This window comes from Eumetopias jubatus, unplaced genomic scaffold (assembly GCF_037043125.1).
Source record: "Eumetopias jubatus isolate StellerSeaLion01/CBP00866 unplaced genomic scaffold, mEumJub1_p1.0 scaffold_1, whole genome shotgun sequence".
NCBI classification, from domain to species: domain Eukaryota; kingdom Metazoa; phylum Chordata; class Mammalia; order Carnivora; family Otariidae; genus Eumetopias; species Eumetopias jubatus.
Window position 1 is genome coordinate 203,908,342 of NW_028274807.1, and position 13,235 is coordinate 203,921,576.

The 13,235-nt window shown below is 53.6% G+C and overlaps 1 protein-coding gene across 1 annotated transcript in view; it reads right to left on the reverse strand.

The window, feature by feature from the left end:
* The window catches only part of SLC25A42 (solute carrier family 25 member 42), a 28,136-nt gene extending 15,180 nt beyond the window's left edge, over nt 1–12,956 (reverse strand). The window contains exon 1 of the mRNA XM_028087225.2: nt 12,920–12,956. The gene's annotated coding sequence lies outside the window, so the exon portion shown is untranslated. The remainder of the gene's footprint in view (nt 1–12,919) is intronic.
* Nucleotides 12,957–13,235: the final 279 nt, after the last annotated feature.

Here is a 13,235-nt window from a genome sequence, read left to right on the forward strand (position 1 = left end):
TTCTGTAAACCTAATAAAAGGCTAAAGAAAGGGGCGCCTGCGTGGCTCAGTCATTAAGCGTCTGCCTTCAGCTCAGGTCATGGTCCCAGGGTCCTGGGATCGAGCCCGGCATCGGACTCCTTCCTCGGGGGGGAGCCTGCTTCTCCCTCTCCCACTCCCCCCGCTTGTGTTCCCTCTCTCGCTGTATCTCTGTCAAATAAATAAATGAAAAATCTTTACAAAACAAAAAAAAGGCTAAAGAAAAAAAATGCCTTATGAAAACCACGAGCTTCTGGATGTGCCAGAGGTTTCGGAGAAACACATTTCAGATGTCTGTGGCTGTTGAGGGGCGGGCTGGTGGGCTGATCTGGCTCCTCCTTGTCCACTTGGGGCCTCTAAGCCAGGGGCTTAGTGTCTTGGGCTGGGGAAGGGCGCTGGCAGCCATGGGAGCCCTGTGCAAGGGAGTGGGGCTCCTGGTTTGTGGGGAGACCAGTGCCCTTCTTGGCAGGGAGAGCCTGACCCTGGCCTCTCTGGGGTCAGCAGCTGCGGGGCGTCAGGCTGAGGCCTTCACCCAGGGCCCATCTGTGGCTCTGCACACGGGCTGAGAACAGGGTGAAGGCAGACCCTACACACAATGACACGATGGCCGTTTTTATTAAATCCCTCTGCCACTTTGCTCGCTAATCTGGCCAGCCTTCACCACCGATACGGGTGCTGCTTTACCGATGGGCAAGTTAAGGTAGCACAAGTCCTCTGCTGGAGACCACTATGGTGATAATCGCTGCCACTACCCATTAGGGGTGTCATGGTCACTGGTGTATCTCTTCACCTTGCTGATGCAACACAGAAAAACTTGGGTCAGACCAAGGGCAGAGGGAACTCCAACCTTGACGCAGGACTCCAAAGTCATGGCCATATCCTTCTCCATGGAGCCCTGGCCCCCTTTCATCCTGAATGGTTCTCCTAGAGAACCACATGCTCCTTAAGACTTTGCTTAACCTGAAGGAACAGCAGGGTAGGGAAAGCAGGGTGGAAGGTCTGGCTGCCCCCAATCGTTCCCTGAGGGCAACTTTTAACACAGAACATGGACAACCTGTTTAGAGAAGCGTCCCAGACCTAAAGGGACAGCATGGGTTCCTGGGCGGCAATCCAAGGGGCCCAAGACTCTGACTCTGGGACATGAGCCTGGAAGAGGCAGCCAAGGGCCGGCGGGGCATTCTGCAGGGACAGACGTCAGAGTCCGCATCACCAAGGTGGGGCCCTGGGTAAGCAGTCCCTGCTGTGGGCTGGCACCTGGCAGAAGGAAGGTATGGGAAGAAGTCCCTGAGGGACCAAGGCCTGATGTCTGGAGGCCTGAGAACTTCCAGTCTTGAACTTGGAAGACAGCCCTGGTCTGCTGGTTCCCACAAGCCTGGACGAAGCCAGCAGAAACCATGTCTGAGAGTTGATACCCTGGGCCTTGCATGATTTGAAAAATCTAACATCCTGGACACAACCTAAGATAATGAGGCACACGAGCAGGCTGGGCATTTGAAACACATTTTGAAACACAGACATTTGAAAACACAGACAAGGTCTGACTGGGACGAACCCTGGCTGCCCTACCTTCCGCACGTGGGGCCTCACATGAAACGTTGCTCAGGGCCTCTGAGGCTCTGGTTCCCTGGCAGTGGAGGTGAATTAGGGGCAGAGAACAGTGACACGTGGTGGTATCTGATAAGACAGAAAAAGAAGAAGCAGGGGCCTCTTGAGACCCTCCAGTGCCACGGCCTGAAGAGTCAAGAAGGGCGACCATGAAAAGGGAGGCTGGCCCTTGGTGTTGGCCGTGAAAGGGGCCTGGGCTGGCCTGGCTGGAGAGACTGTTATCAGTCCTGTTCCAACATGACTGTCCACAGAACTCCAGGCTTCGTTTGGCTTGGCCAGTTATTCCCCCAGTCACCCTTTTCTGCCCCCAAATCCCACTCCCTTATGCCCCGAGCGCCATCTGTCTGAGGTGTTTTCTTACCATGAGCTTGGGGTTGTGTGGTCTCGGGAAGACGTTGGAGGTGAGGAGAGGGGAGCCCTCTCCTCACGACATTATACCTGAGAGCACAGACTTAATCCAGGTGAGACCGACTTGGACCTCTGGGTTAGGTGGGCTTAGCCAGCTGTCTGTCCCCCTGCTGAGCGACGCTGTTCCAGACTCTTCTCTCGGAACCAGTGCCCCCTGGGGGGTGTGTGTGTGTGTGACAGGAGTTAAGCTCCCGTCCCAGAGAGGGAGAATCGACATACATGACTAGAAATTCTTACACAAGAACTGTGGTCTCTTCTCCCCAACTGATTTACTTCTTCAGCCATTTATTCAGATCAGTAATGACCTTGTGGATGACCACTTTATGCTCTGGGTTAAAACAAGACGCTCTGTTACTTCCTTGCTGCTCCAATCTTCCAACGCGGGCCACAGGCTGAGATGTCCTCTGACCACCGCAGGTGGAGGGGGAGGTTTCGTGGGGGGACTGACCCCACGTAGATGACAAGGGGCACTCTGAAGGATCCCAGCAGCTGCAGGAGCTGGACAAGGTGTGCTAAGGACAGGTGTTAATGTGTGCCTGAGGGCCCCAAGACCGGTTCAGCAGACAAAGGTGAGGCCGGGTGGTGCACGGCCGGGTGCAAGCTCCTGTCTGAGGGCCAGCTCTGCGGCTCATCATCCTGGTCTTTATTGCTCCCATGTCTTCTCTCCACTCCACTCGCTCACCGTGTTTCTCTGGCTTGTGGGACCCACCCCCGCCCCAGCCTTCCCCAGGGCACTCTGGGTTACCCAGTGGCTGGGCAGGGGGCACCAAAGGGAATTCACTCCTTTGCTCCCAGTAAGAGGAGCCCACACAAGTTGGAATGGTGCTGCTGGGCAGGGCCAGGGCTTGGCCAGACTGGGAGCCTGTGAGTGGGGGCTAAAGGTTCTAGAATCCTCTTGTCCTGACAGTTGGAGGGATGGTTCTAGAAAGGGGAGCCTTAAGGACCGGCCTGCTCTGGTCCAGTATTTACATCCCTCTGGGGTTGAGTCCGATGAACTGTGTGCCTGCTGAGTACACACTCTGGACAGGTGGCACCGCAGTGGGCAGGGGAGATGGCCTGAGGAGTGTGGGCAGATGGCCCACAGGGATGCTGCTGAGTGGGGCTCTATGGTGGAGAGATGCAGGGCAGGGTCTGTCCTGGTGTCTGGGAAGGCTTCCTGACGAATGCACAGGGTGGGAGTGGTGGGAAGGAGCACCCCGGGTGGCCAGAGCAGTGAGAAAGGGGACCCCCAAGGCTGGAGCCAGCTCAGGCTGAGTACACCGCAGGCCATCTAAGGCTCTGCTCATGGGAGAGCACAAAACACCCCCACCCCGCAACACCCCTGCTGGTGCTTCCACCTCTGGACTCCAGCCAGGATGATCCCCACATGCCTCCCCTAGTGCCTCTCTCAGTGTTGGAGACCCTGAGACTTCATCTGGGAACTCTGAACGCCGGCACAGTAGTACGTCCTCTCTCACGGTGATGTCGAGCACCTTCTGTGAACACCACCCAGACGGCCACCCACAGAATGAGTTCTCGCACGTGGTACAGTCACACGACCGGGTGCCACACAACAGAGAAGGACAAGCTGCTGCCACATGCAACGAGAGGGACAAGCCTCAGACATAATAGTGGAGAACGAGAAGCCAACACGAAAGACTGTGTACCAAATGAGTCTAATCCAAGCACAGTAACACAACCTGGTCTATCCATACAGTGGCATGTCACTGAGCTTTAAAGAGGAAGGACATTCTGACACATGCTACACCGTGGATGAACCTTGAGGACATCATGCTAAGTGAAATGAATGAGTCACAAAAAGATGGATATTTAATTCTGCTTATATGAGGTCTCTAGAGTCCTCATATTCATAGAGACAGAAACCAGAACGGGAGGAGCGGGGAGTTAGGGTTTAATTGGGACCGGATTTCAGTTTGGGAAGATGGAAAAGTTCTGGAGACGGATGGTGGTGATGGTTGCACACCAATGTGAACGCACTTAACGTCAATGAACTACACACAAAGCAAAGCTGAAGACAGTACATTTTATGTTATATATATTTTATCACAATTAAAAAAAATCCAGCACAGACAATAAAGCATCAGCGGTGATAAAGATCAGACCGGGGTTAGCTTTGGGAGGTAGGACAGGGAAGGGTCACGGAGGAGCCAGCTGGGGGCTTGAAATGCTCTGTATCTTGATCTGGTTTCACATGTGAACACACATGTAAAAATTCCTTGAGTTACTCACTTTACTGTACGAAACTTATACCCCAACAAAACAAGTTTAAACATTAAAAAAGAAAAACCCCAAAGCCGCCAGCCTCTCCCAGGCCAACTGACCGTAGGCCTGAGCACTGTGTTCTTAACTCCCAGAGGACCCTACTATCACCAGAGGGACAACACACACTGCTCACTATTGCTCACCTTCCTCCTCACCTGTGAAGAACACCTGCTGATGATTTTGGCAATGACCAAAAGCCCAGAGGAGATGTCTAAGCTCCTAGAAGGCAGGCCACATGTGCAGTGGATATCTGGCCCCTTCTGGAGATAGCACACTGGGCAGCCACACACACTGCCTCTGCCACCTTGGAGAAGGGGCAGCTGACCCTTCCCTTGACTCCAGGGTGACCCAGGTGGCCCTCAGTTTGGAGCACCAGACCCAAAGACTGGGAGTTTTGAAGGAGCCACTGGGCCAGAGAAGTCCTCTTTCTCTCACGAGGGAAAGCAGATAGGCCCTGAGGGCAGTGACACAGAGCCAAGGCCAGGGGGAGGGGGATGGATGTCTGCTGAGCTGGGGTGTCCTGGGGCCCAGTGGTGCTAGAAGAACCTGGGAGCTACCAAAGAACATGGAAGGTGCCAGAAGCACTTAGACTTTTCCCACCCCGGAGCCCACAAAGTTCCCATTCCAGTTCAGCCAATTTGAGATGGGTTTCTGTCCCCTGCACCTCCCCCAGAGCCCTGACCCATGTGTTTCCCGTACACTCTTCCAAGCCCTGTGCTGCATTTCCAACCATGGACAACGGCCGCAGGGGGCCCAGCCCCAGTATGTTCTCTGGAGGTACCTTTAACAGGTACCCATGAACTGGGATTCAGGTGCCAGAGTCTTCCCAGGAGCAGGGTTAAGAACGAGGGGTCAAGTGCAGTGGGCCACCTCTGCCCCACATGCCACCAGCAGGCAGCAGTCACAGACCAGCCCCAATGAACAAAAATTCATTTTTTCATATCATATTTCTGTTCAAGCAATCTTTCCACTCATCAAAAAGCGAAGCAAAGCAAAGCAGGATGGGGGGCAATTCCACAATATAACATACTGAACAGCATTGTCTAGGAAACAGGAACCTGGGGTTCTGGGATCTTAAGTAGCCCTGTCTGTGAGCACCCCCCCCCCCCCCCCCCGCTGCAGCAGCTCCCCGTGTGCATCCATCCTGATACACACACACACATGCACGCATGCACGCACGCACACGTGTGCCTGACTCCCTCAGAAGCTCCCTGGCCGGGGCCACCATTCCTGCTGGTGAGTGCTGCGTGCGCCACCCTGCGGGACGAAGGAAATGTTTGCACAAACGGGGGCGTTTCTCAGTTGATGGAGTTTACAAGCAGTGCCGGAACAGATCCTGTAATCTCTCAGTAAACGGAAGCCAATTAACATCCTATCTGCCTGTTGATAAAGGCTGTTTTCTTTTCCAGTTAATGGGCATTAACTTCTGCTATTAAGAGAGTGGTAGCATCTTACATAACGGCCGTGCCTGTTAACCCAGACCCGACCAGCTGTTGCGCGGCTCTCCCTGCTGCATTCCCTTCTACTCGGGCCTTTCAGACCGACTGGCCTCTGCAACCCTGTGCTGCAGTCTCTATGGGTCAGACACTCAGGCATTCGCGTCCTGCAAGATGCAGAACATCCTACTGTCAATCACTGCCCTGGGTCCTTGCAACACAGGGCTGCTGACACCTGTTACCAACTGCACTTGCGTGACCTACAACAAACCAAGGCCCTCAACACTACTCACAGCCCTCTGATAAGAGGATGCACTTGTGTAAAACCCTCACCCCAAAAGTCCTGTGTTTTTGCCACGGGGAGCCTAGCACAGTGCTTGTATCCACTCAGTTATTTGCTGGATGAGGTAATTAATTTTTTGGACATACCAAGTTTTGCTTTGGCTGTAGTCTCTCCACCCTGGGCCTGGCAAACTCCTCCGCATTCTTCAAAGCCCTTCCTAAATGTCCTGGCCTCGCCTCCCAAAACTTAGTTGCTCTGCCCTATATTGAGCACTCTATGGTTCCCTGCTGCACGAGACAGGGCCACTTTCCACTGGCTTCCCCTGCTGGGCTGGGGGGTTCTGTGGAAGGCAATGGCCTGCGCTATGCTCAGGGTCCTTCCTTAGCAAGCAGTCAGAGGCATATACCTGCCAAGAGGGGCTTTTGCCATCTGTCTTTTGGCCCTTGGGGCACACTTCCCATGGCAGCAAAAATGTACTTCTTCTATCCTGTCTGCCTAATTCTCCAAGTAGGAGCATGTACAGGCTCCCAGCCACACCATGCTGGTGTTATGGGAAGATGGGGTCCAGCTTGTGACCTTGGCCATGTTACTAAACCTCCCTAGGCCTCCGTTTCCATCTGTTACTATATTCCTGGGGTGGCAATGCTCAAGTGGGTCATGGGTGTGGGTAAGTATCATTCTGCCTTATAATAAGGAGTCAGACGGAGCTGGGATGGAGCCCATCTCACACCACCCGGCCCTACTGAGCAGGCTCCCCAGTTCCTAGATCTCACCATTCAGCCTGCATCCCCCATGCCAGGGCCTCTGAAAGAGCTAAGCATTGGTCCTGGGTGTCCAGCATCCCTCCACCCCTACTTTCTCCAGGTTCATCTCCCCAAAGTGTTAAACAGAAGCCGGCTGGCGGTGCCCTGCCGCCCACCACATGACAATGGTTTAGGAAGCACGTGCTCTGGCCAAGCGCCCTGCCAATGCCAGTGCCCCTGCCCGGCACCGCGGGTGACGATGTCTCCCACTCTGACATTCAGGGCTAGCCGACACTTGGCTTTGACCCGTGTACTCCAGGCCAAAGGGGCTGCTCACAGCCCCCAAACCTATCCCTTCTTCAAGGCCTGGCTCCTACACGCCCCCTTGCCAGCCCAAGGCTAGACCAGCCACTGGCTAAGTCCTGACCAGTAATGGGTCCTGTCTGCCCATGGTGCTGGAAGCCAGGCCCGCCAGCCCTGCTCCCTCCTCTCTTCCAGCTACAGCATCTTCCTCCAGCTCTGACGTGCTACACCAGGGGGTTCTAGGAACACCTGTCCCAGAATCTCCAGGACACTTGTGCAGAATTCCTGAGCTCCTCCTCAGGCTTAAGTTGGGGCCTGCTACAGTGAGGCCTGGGAACCTGTCCTTTAGGACGAGGACAAATACTGCAGACTGGGTGGGGCTTGGGTCAGGACGCATGGCTAGTTAATCCTTAATCGAAACATATATATTGGGACACCTGGGTGGCTCAGTCGGTCATGCGTCTGCCTTCGCCTCAGGTCATGATCCCAGGGTCCTAGGATCCAGCTCCCTGCTCAATGGGGAGTCCGCTTCTCCCTCTGCCTGCCGCTCCCCCTGCTTGTGCTCTCTCTGACAAATAAATAAATAAAACCTTAAAAAAAAAGAGAGAAACGTATATATTCTCTTTTTCCACTCATCCCATGGCAAAGGCACGTGACCTAGAGATGGTATAACAGTGATGACATCTGTCGGGAGCACTTCATGGGAACATTTCATCAGGGAAGGCTTGCAACTGGTTGCAACTGGTCACAAGGTGTCTCCTGTCCTGGTCCCCTGTGCTAGGAAAGCAAGCACAGGCTGCTACGGGCTCTAAGCTCAGGCATGGTGACCATGCCTTGCTGGCAGCAGCCTCAAGGTGAATCCCCTCCTGTGCCTGTCATCGGCTCCATGGACCAGGTCCCTCAATCTCCTCTCAAGCTCAGTGCCTTGGGCCTCAAAATACCCAGGTTTTCTTGTTCCCTTTGCTTACAATGCTTTGCCATCTAGCTAACTCCCTGCTGGCTTTCAGATCTCTAAGAACTTTCCCCTCCCGGAGTTAGCATCCCAATCCTCTGCTAGAACTCATCAATTACAGAGCCCCAATCACATGGTGAGAGCTGATCCACATCTGCATCCCCTACCCTTCTGAGCCCCAGTGTTTCTGCCTCCTCTGCACCTATCCCTGTCCCACAGGTATTTACAGACTGTAGGAGAACGGTATGGTCACCCAGGCTCCAGGCACCATGGTGGCGTTTCAGTGTGGCTTACAGACGCCCATGTCTAGCAGTGGCAGAAAGCATGAGTGCCACCAGTGACTTGCTTAAGGGACAGGTGTCTGGATGCTGGCTGACCTACGTCCATCTTGGCTCCCCTTATCTTCTCCCCTTGGTGACCCTTCTATAAACTGGGATGATCTAGGACCGGTCCGGTAAGCACAAGCACAAGCATGAGTGCCACCAGTGACTTGCTTAAGGGACAGGTGTCTGGATTCTGGCTGACCTACGTCCATCTTGGCTCCCCTTATCTTCTCCCCTTGGTGACCCTTCTATAAACTGGGATGATCTAGGACCGGTCTGGTAAGCACATGCCAAGCGGCTGGCAAAGAGCAACACATACATATACATTCACTTGCCCAGGTCTTTGCTAGCTCTGGGCAGATGCCTCTGCCTTCCAGTAGGAAGGCAGGTGAATGAGGGGCTGCACGCTCCAACCCTACCAGCCCTGTTTTGCCTGAAACCGCAGAGGCAGCTAGACAAGCACTTCTTTGAATAACATCCTGGCAGAATTTCTGACTTCGCAGCTGGAGGGGTTAAATGGTGTCCCCCGCCAAAGTTCATGGCCATCCAGAACCTCAGAAGGTCACCATATTTGGAAACAGGGTCTCTGCAGATGAAGTGAGTTAAGGATATTGAGATGAGATCATACTGAATTTATGGTGGGCCCTAAATCCCGTGATAGGTGCCCTTGTTAAGAAGAAAAACACACGGGGAAGAACGTGGGTGTGAAGATGGAGGCAGAGAATGGGATGATGTGGCTGCAAGCCAAAACCCCAAGGACTGCCAATAGCCACCAAACCAGGAGAGGGGCCTGGTAAGATTCTCCCTCAGATCCCCCAGTAGGAAATGACCCTGCAGTCTTAGTCTGTTTTGGCCAGTGACAGAAGACTGTAGACTGGGTGGCATCTAGACAACAGAAACGTTATGTCTCACAGTTCTGGAGGCTGGGAAGTCCATGATCAAGGCGCCAGCAGACTGGGTGTCTGGTGAGAGCCCTCTCACTGGTCCACAGATGTCTTCTTGCTGTGCCTCACAAAGCAGAAGGGGTGAGGGCCTCTTTTATAAGGGCATTAATCCCATTCAGGAGGCCTCCACCTTCATGACCTAATCATCTTCTCAAAGCTCCACCTCCTAATGCCATCATGTTGGGGATTAGCTTTCAACATATGAATTTTAAGGAGACAGAAACATTCCATCTTTAGCTCCTGCTAACGCCTTGTTACAGCAGCCCCAGGACACTGACATGACTGGAGTCTAAGACAACACTCCTGGTACTGGCTGGTGACCTGCCCATGGCCCTGAGGTCACTCCTCCCCTCCCTGGACCTCTCAGGCTGCCCTACTGACACAGCTCCGACAGAAAACCTGGCTTCTGCTGATCTTTGTTGAGACCCTGGAATCCAAGCACTCAGCTGCAGCAAAAGGTACTCAGGGAAGAAAACAAACGCTGACAAGCATATTTTAAAAATAGCGCAGTGACCAGGGAGGGGCTGCTGGGGGCCATGTTCTACTTCTTCAACTAAGTGTTAGCTTTGCTATCCTTTACACTCTCTTCTCACGTGCACATTATAAACTTTTTATTAAGAAGTATCTCGCACTTCAAATAAAGAATATAACACATTTTTAAAAGAGCTGGTGTGCAAAACCCAATCAAGCGAATAGTTCTGATCATCTCAGTATTCCTCTAGTGTCTAACTGACAAAACAGAAGAACAAAAACAGGATGACAGGTGGGAAAAGGCCTGACCTCAGTCTGATGATGCCCTCCACCTGGCACCAGTAGTGGGAAATAGCGGACAACTTCCCCAAAAGATTTAACATCTGACTTATCTCAATCTCAACTGACAGTCAAGTTCTTTTGCCGGATCCAAGTGGAAAAACAAAAACTTAGTAACAGCCAACATTTTAAACCTCCCCTCCCAGGACTATGGCCAATGCCCATGTCTCTCTCTTGCAAGGAACGCCCCTGCCCCCCAAACCCAAGGTTTCGTCCAGAGCTCCACAGAGGAGGGACTCAAATATTCCTTGGACTGAACTTTAGTCCAACTGGGGAAAAGAAACAGATACAATGTTTAATCACCACTGCACAGGCCAGAACACCCAAGAGTTGAATAGAAAGCCCAGAAGTGGTGTTCGAAAAGATCTCTCAGGCTGCGCTTTACCTATCAGATTGGAGAAACCAGGACACTTGATAGTAACTGTTCTGGCTGCTGGGAGAGGAATTAAGCAATCCAGTTTCACAGCTGAGAGAAAACTGATGGCAGCACAAACTCTCTGGAGGAACATTAACCATTTCAATGGACATGCCCTTTGGCCTGGCCACTCCTAGGAAACTCCCCGAAGACCAGGAGGTTTCGGAAGTGTCTGGGCTCGAGCCCCACACACGTTCATTGCATTTTTGCTCATTCATGGGTCCATCTATTCATTTCAGCTCAGTTTGTAGGAGAAAATATGAGTGACAACTTCAACAGTCGTCAGTAAAGGACTGGCTATAACTCTGGCACACCCATTTGATAAAAATCTCATGTAAATTTATCAGGGGTTTAAAAGAGGTGGGGGATATACATCCCCTTCCCCCAAGCCACAGACTATCTCTGGAAGGAAACGGGGCAAGTTAATAATGGATGCTTCCAGAAGGGTACCGGGTGCAGACAAACCTGCTTGGTTTTCACTGTATGTCCTTTTTTACTTTTTTTTTAACCAGGTACATCGATTACCTTACCAAAGTTTATATACTTGCATATGTGTATATATGTAACGTGTATACATTTGTAGTATATAAAACGTGACTACATGTACATATGAATGTGTATGTGTATACATCTACATCTACATACACATGCACACACATAAACACACCCACTTTAAATGATGCCTTTTGAATGTGGACAGAAAACCCCACTGGCTTTCGTTTCTACAGGAGAAGGCAAAGGTGACATGACCCTCTGGCACATTCTGGCGGGAGAGACAGAGGGGGGTAAGAGGTGCTATGCAAACCTTGCATAGAAGGTAACCGCACCACGTTATTACTTTTCCACAACAAAGCTACCGTCTTCTATGCTGCACACTTGCAAATCATACTCCAGGGAACTTCTAAAGTTCCAGAAAAATCATTATTCCCAGTACCTCACCAGGCTCCAGTTTTACAGTTTGGCTCTAGGTGGCTTTAACATTAGTTCTCCTCACTCTGCAGAGTGTTTCCTTACTCTCTAGGTTTATCGGCTTTAAGAGCCCCAGGAGTTCTTGAGGGTCAGCAAGGGGCTTCGGTCTGCAAGAGCTGGGGCCAGAGGCTGGAAGCTGACACCTCCCTTGGGTGCCGCTGGAGGCACCTAAGGTGTTGAAGTCCCACTCCTGCAGTGTCCCCGCCCCCACCCAGCCCCAGGACACAGAGACACGTGCTACAGCAACATTCAGAGGCCGCCCCTTACAGCTCACTCTTTCCGGACTCAAAGTCATGACTCCTGAGGAACAGCTGCAAGGAAGGAGGGGGTCCCCTCCCCTGCCAGCCCCTCAGAAATAAGCACAACAGATGGGCAAAAATGGGGAAGGTCTACAGAGAAGGGTCAGCAATGCTCAGGGAGGGATGGGCTCTGCCTCTCCAGTTCAAGTCTCTTTAGGTTTGTTGCTGGTAAAATGGAGATAATTCTGGTTTCGCCTGGCCAAGGGGATTACTGTAAGCCTGGAAATCACTTTACAGACTGCCATAAACGAAAAGATAACATCTGGGTGGGCTTTTCTTTTGGGTGGGGGAGGGTGCAGTTATCCTGAGATAGCTAGGCTCGGGTGAATGTTGGGGAACCTGGGTGTGGAGGGGTGCGGTTCAGGGATTACAGAGAGGCACAAATATAGGGGTACATGTAAGAAAGTACGGGTGGGGAACAGACTGGGGATGTGTGATGGAAAGAGGGCCTGGAAAGGCACAGGGCAGGTGCAGGGGTGGGGGAGAGTACCTGAGGCTGAAGGGAGGAAGCAAGAGAGAGGGGCACAGACCTGGATGTGAGCAAAATCAGTGAGGGGATATAACCCGGCCCAGGTGTGAGTGGGGGGCCACGAGTTCGGCATCATAGTCTCAGGCATGGGTGGAGAGGGTGTAGGCCCAGTGGCAGAGGTGGGGGTGCATGGCTCTGGGTGTGGCGGTTTCATCAAGAGGAACAATTTTAGGTGATGTGGGGGGTGTCCATGAGTGCGGGGGCGGTGGCAGGTGTGTGAGGGAGAATATTGGTGGGGACATGGACCCAAGTGCGTGTGGGTGTGAAGATCCAACTGTGCCGAGCGCCTGGGAACACGGCCCCGGAGATGTGGGGGATGTCAACGAGGTGGACAGTCTCAGGTGTATGGGGGGGGGGTATTGTCAACAAGAAGGGACGTGGTGTCAGGCGTGTGTGGACTGACCGTGAGGGTTCAGATCCGGCTGGGAGGGTCCCCAAGGAACACCAGACGCGGGGTGTACGGGAGGGCTTTAACCTCTCCCTACCCCTGCGACGCTGCTGTCACGCCCTGCCTCGCCCGCCCCAGGACCCACGACAAGACCGTGCCTCGCCCTCGCTCGGCCCGAGGGGCGCGGGCCCCCGGACGCCTGCGCCACCCCGCGCCCTCTGCTCCGCCTCACCGGCTAGGACGCGTCGCCTTCGCCGCCGCCGCCGCCGCCGCCGCCGCCGCCGCCGCCGCCGCCGCCGCCGCCGCCGCCGCCGCCGCCGCCGCCGCCGCCGCCGCCGCCGCCGCCGCCGCCACCTCGGGCCACCACGGCCCCGCCTCGCGCACCCCCAGCGCGCGCGGCGGGAGGGGTTCACGCCACGCTCCGATTGGTTGCACGCTGGCCAATCGGTGTTGGGAAACACAGGGATTGGTTGGCATGAAACAGACGGGCAGCCCCTAGAGCCAATCACTGAGGGGTAGAGGCGGGCTATTGGGTGAGATCCCAGAGG